The following is a 6,290-nucleotide window of genomic DNA, read 5'->3' as shown; positions in this document are numbered from 1 at the left end:
AAAAAAAGAGCTCGGTTGACATGTAATTCTAAAATCACTGTCAACTTACATTTGTAAAGACTGATTACGTTTCTACCACTCCATAATTTAATTGTACTTTAATATTAAATGAGAAATTAACATTACGTACCCTTCGGAAATTTCACGAAATTGATCTTCTGTGTCAGGGAATACAATGTATTCGTCTGACAATGTTGTCATTGCATCGGTAACATTAGATATTACCTGGCTGACCATGCATTGGGATAGGCCGAAGAATTCACAGTCACCGATGGAGATCTGGAAATCTCCAGAAGCATAAAACTTCAATGTCACAAGAACCTGCAAATTAAATGCTAATGACTGAAGGATTGTGAATTTAACAACATCCCATTCACCTGAATTCTCTTTGGAACCCCTGACGTTGGACCTTCATCAGGGAGCAGTGGAGCAATCCGTTCCAGAAGCCACAGTGTCAAGTCCTTGGATAGTCTGGCATTCCAAAAATTTGCAACATTAGTCCCAGATAGTAGTCGTTACTATTAGGGCTAGATGATATTTTATATTTGTCGTCATTGTAATTACCGGAACCGTTTTCGAAACGTAAGTTCGTCCAGAGTATGAAATGGATCTTGAGCTTCTCTCATCTCAATATTCCGGGCCCTGTTGGCTTCAATCCTCTGATTATTAACAGCTGCTGCTATATTTCTTGCAGCTTCATCTACTGCAATTGCTGCTGCTACGTTCCTCGGGAGCATTGTGTATCCAAATCTGGATGGAGGAATNTATTAATAGCTGCTGCTATATTTCTTGCAGCTTCATCTACTGCAATTGCTGCTGCTACGTTCCTCGGGAAAGGGAGCATTGTGTATCCAAATCTGGATGGAGGAAGGGAAAATAGAATAAAATCCCAGCAATTATTACACATGATGCATGATGTTATAACCTCATTTTCGTTGTTTATTGCTCACATTTGGGGTTCGTTAGCACCCGAGCGATTATTAAATGACAATTACGTACCTTCTGAAAACTCTTGAATCTATATATCACAACTCAATTCCTTATTTCTCCTCTGCATCAACTCACAAATCAATTTAAAACTGCCGGGATATGTGTTCTCAAAATCTAACAGAACCGTTCATACCAACTACTGCCACGCTCTCTGGCGGGAGCAAAATTATAAGTTTTTATGTCGACATAAAACGCGCAAAATCTCCCCCCTGAATGTTCCCCTGTCACGTACCTTTAAACAATCTCCTGAAAATTATCAGTAAGCGGTTGAATGAAAAATTGACGACATTTAAAAACAAAATCACTGGACCCCTGATAAAACATGAAAGGATTTATAGAGAGGCAGACAGTGTCGGAGTGTTTCGTTGCTGAAATCTCTAAGCATCAGAAGCCCAAAGCCCCCAGGAAACGAAAATCCATGGAGATGAAATACTAAAAAAAAACCCTCCTAATTCTCTAAAATCAGAACTAAAAAAGCTGGCAAAGTCTCCCAAAAATGAAGAGGAGGAAAATAATCAGCTGGGCAACAACAAATGGGTTCCAGATAACTGGCAGGAGACGTTCGAGCTTTCCAGTGGACGAAATGGACTGCCACAAAAGTGCTTTGACGAAAAAGCGAGTCTTTCAGATTTTCGATTCCAGTTGCTGCTAGATCTTGTGTTGATCAGTCAAACAAAGGATTAGGTGACATACGCAGCTATGGAGAGACTCCAAAATTATGGGTCTACTCAGGATCTTCTGATCAAGACTCCTGACAATGTTCTTAGGAAATTAATTCATCCTGTTAGTTTTTATGAGATGAAGAAAATTATTCAAACCTTCTGAAAAGTTTGGAAAAGTAATGAGCTATTCGATCACTGTGAAGTTTTCTGAAACTGTTGGTTTTAAAAGGGGAAATGTTAAAAAACATTTTTCAAAGACGTGAAATTCTCTACAAAAAATGTCACTTCATGATTTTTTTTAAAGTTGTGTCTTTCATATATTTTGACAAACGGAATGAAAAACCAGCTTAGAACTCCTAAACCTATTTCTAATCCTGTTTAGATTTAACCTGTTAATTTTTATAAGATGAGGATTTTTTTTCAATAATTATTCTACAAATATTTCTGAAACTATTGGGTTTGAATGAAAATGTAAAAAAAACATTATTTCAAATATTGACAAAAGGAATATATCATCCTGTTTAGAAATGTTTTTGTGAACAAGATTTGATCCTAATTTTTTTATAATTTTTTTCAGCCCGAAGTCCAGTATATTAAGAAAAATCTGTAAAGTCCTCCTTTGAGACCGCAAAGGTGAAATTCCAGACACAATCGGAGGACTTTGCTCTTTTCCGAAAAGTCACCCTGATCGATCAAACCCAGAGTCAACTCCGAGTCAACTCTGGGTTTATAGGGAAAACCCAGTGAAGGAAGAAAAAAAGTCTGCGAAAGTTCCGTTAACCCATAGTGAACCCAGTGTTAACTCTGGGTTTAATCCATCAGGGCGGTCTCAAGGTGGGCCACATCTACATGCAAGTCCACTGCATCTGCAATTGTTTTAATTTGGTGGAGAGACAGGCGAAGACACCAGAGGGAATAAGGACGCAACTGGTGGAGTCGCCCCCCTAAGGATCGCTGGACTGAGATCAATTACCTGCTGGTTGGTTTCGGTTAGGAGATCTGTCTCCTTGAGCATCCTCAATGTGGACAGCGTCCCAGAAAAAATCTTTTGCTCTTTTCCCCTGATAACACTCAAAATAATTGGGACACTGAACAGGATAAAAAAAATTCTTAATGTTCTATCACTTCCCACCACTTCTCTTCTGAAAGTCGATGCATGATCCATAATTTTCGAATATCGTTTATCAATCATGCTGTTCTACTCGAGATTCAACAAATAATAATTGATTCGTAGCGTAAAATATTAATGTTGAATGAATAATGAAAAAGAACACTTGATATGAAATGATTTTATTTACAAAATAAAGTACAGATTTTTCTATTAATTTCTAGTGTTAGTTTCTTTTTGGTCTGGCCCTTGATTTTGTTCAAAGATCTCTCCTGCTTAAACTGCGCCTTTTTCGTCAATTTTTTTTCTGCTATTTGTTTTACTCTAACTCCACTTCTCGAATTTAGCAGAAAAGTCGAATGATTTCGTGAAATTTTGAGTTTGGGGAGAGGCTTTTTTTTCGGTAAGGTGATACAGAATTTTTCATTGAGATTCGTGAAGAATTGATGAAAAGAAATGGAATTAAAACAATTTTATCCCATGTTTTTTGGAATGTCTTCGAAATTAGAGGGTTCAGAGACAATGTCGAAGTATATTCTGTGGAGGTCATTAGCTACGTGAAGTTGGCATCGAAGTTTGGAAAATCGACTTTTTTTTTGTTGGTCTGGATTGTACTCATTGAGTACTTGAATGTACCCTATGCCCTTTTTTTTATGACCCTGAAGTTTGCTGAAATAAAGATTTGACGACGGATATCTTGTAAGGACACTGTGCGATTGGAATTTTTCAATTTTTGTTTTGTTAAAAAAGAATAAGTCTAATTGTGATGATGGCTAAATAGACAAATATGTTGATAAGAAGGTGATTTCTATGGGAATTAACATTAAAAAACTTTCAACATGGGATATTCCGTATCGGAATTGATATATTTGAAAAAAAAACAAAGTCACAGTTTGAACTACATAAAACCTTATTGTGATTCTTTTCGATTTGATTTTATCTCAATCACTATAAATTTTATCCGGTGTGAAACAAAACATCTTTGTCACAATGAACAATACATTTGAATAACGCAATTGAAAAAAAAAAGAACATCTCATCTGGAAAATTGGAGAATCTTCATGTGACTATTTGAGTTTTCCATTTTTAATGCCCAGTTAATTATATATCCTATGTTTTTCCTCCAAAAAATATTTAACAGAGGATATATTGACGGCAGAGAACTGGATTTCAACAAAAAATTATTAGAATGTCAAATTTCAGCCAAAACTCAGTGTGAGGATTGTTCAAACACTTTCTCGTCCATTTATTTTGTCGAAAATTTAGAAAACATATCTTCAACGGCGGATATTTTGCACAAAAATGAAGATTTTCAGAAAAAGTAAAATTCTATATTTTGTATTTCATCGAATTCTCAAGTGAATTTCCTCATTTTGCTTCTCACCCTTTTTTAACTTCCCGACTCGGAGTAGGTATAGTATATTGCAAGTATTTATAACATCTCCTGATATATTACTCTCATGAGAGTAATAGATCAGGAGATATTATAAATATAATTAAGCCGTGTGCCATTATTTTGTTGATATTTATATATTTACAAGAATTATATACAGGAACATATTATATACAATAATATTAAGACTTATTCGAACTCTAGATGTCATGATTAATGATAATTGTCTGAAGGAAGAAGTACTAACAGTTCAGCTTTTGCCCATCCCTGTCAGTAAATAATGTTAATAATTCACAGTGTCGTGTCACAAAATTTCGACATAAATAAACATTTTACCTTTTTGATCTTTTTCTCTCTCTTCTTGTTCATTAAATTAAATTGCGATCAAACGAAAAGAATAAATTGCAAAATATCGAGAAATCGAAATCGAGCATCCAGTGTTACCTTACTGCTTGACCGGAACTTCGTTCGTGGGAATGCTCACGTGAGCAAAATCACCAGATTTGGAAATTAACAAATTTGTCATGAACAATTTTTCCTATTATCACAACAGTAACAAATGAATCCGATGCGAATGTACGATCTTCACTGAGTTCACGTCTCATTGAAAAAATACAGGCCGAGATCACAGGTGTATTCGAAATTTACGTTGCTCAGTTCTTCTTCGTCAACATTGAGGTGACGCAGACAAGAAAACTCTGCCCATCTCTCACATCTTCTACATTGGACCCAAGTTTCATTGCTTGTCATGTTTTCATCTCTCCCACAGAATAAACAGAGATCTCTCACATCCACCGAGTTAATCAAAATACCCTCCCTGATGTTTTTGCGGTGCTCATTCGGTTCAAATGAATGCATTTGAGAAACATTTCCGGCAAGAATCTCTTCGATGTAATAAAGTACGAAAATCCCACAATTGAAACCATCTTGCTGTCGTGGATGAGGTGGGATTTCCAGTGACCACTCAAGCTGTGAGCTGGGAAAGACCTGTGGAAAAGTATTTTATTAACATGTATGAAAAAATCTTATAGGAAATGCTATGAAGAATTCAACCATTTTCTATAGGATTTCCTATAGAATTTCCTATAAGATTCATAAATTTTATCTTGACCTTTATAACTCATTGGTCCGAGTTCCAATTTTGTGTAATAATTTTCGATGAAAAACCTTACAGTGAATTCTATAGAAACCTCTATAGAATACCCTATAGAATTTTTTCATACATGAATTTACGCTTTTCGATTTCACACAAATTTTCTTTAATGAAACAAAGCGCATTTACCTTTTTATATCCAGCGATAAAATTTTTCAATCGTCTCTCCTCCATTTTGCTCATTTTATTTCTCATTGGATCTATCAGATACACTGTACTCATTGCAATACATGCATACATCAAAACCCAATGATTACCGGCGATATTATGAGGGAGAATAATTCCAGATTTCTCATGCCATACATCGCAAAACTGAAGATAGAAATCTGAGCATAACGGCTTTCCATTCGTCCCCCTTCCTGTCACGAAATATTTACTCACCTCACACGAAACATACGCTACTCTATTATTTTTCCGAGAACACTTCATCAAAACTGCTGACCAATAATCAATGATGGAATTCATTATCAACTGTCCGTCGAAGATCGTGATGTAATCGCTGGAGAGTAAAGTGACATTGGATTGCTCATTGTGACTGGCCCTTATCGAAGCCACAAAAAACGAACGTGGTGGACTGGGATTGTTGGATTTCGGGGTTTTCCCCAAGACCAAAATTCACTCTCCCAAGTTCTTTTATGTTAAGAAAAAGTTTATTGCTTTATGTTGCTATGGGGTCTTCCCTGAGAGTGTAAAATGGGGGAAAAGTCCTCTCGAGACTTTTAATGAGGGGTTTTACCCAAATGTGGGTTTTTCCCACAAGTACACCTGGCGACCAGGCGGGTCAAGAGGAAAGTCCAAGCGTTTGCTTCAGGGGGTGGAAATTATATTGCCCTCCTAGGTCTATATTAGCCCTGGGCCTCACTAGCAACTATCTTTCAGTCTCTCGTAGATATTCATAGTGTCAACTACCTCCTGACTGTGTAGAGTCTTAGAGATTTTTCAATTAAAGTGTTCACATAGATAAAAGGTGTTTGTTATTTTTTT

This window comes from Diachasma alloeum, unplaced genomic scaffold (assembly GCF_001412515.2).
Source record: "Diachasma alloeum isolate Michigan unplaced genomic scaffold, Dall2.0 Dall_scaffold_00445, whole genome shotgun sequence".
Classification (NCBI taxonomy): Eukaryota; Metazoa; Arthropoda; class Insecta; order Hymenoptera; family Braconidae; genus Diachasma; species Diachasma alloeum.
The sequence above is the reverse complement of the archived record's forward strand: the minus strand, read 5'-3'. Positions refer to the sequence as shown.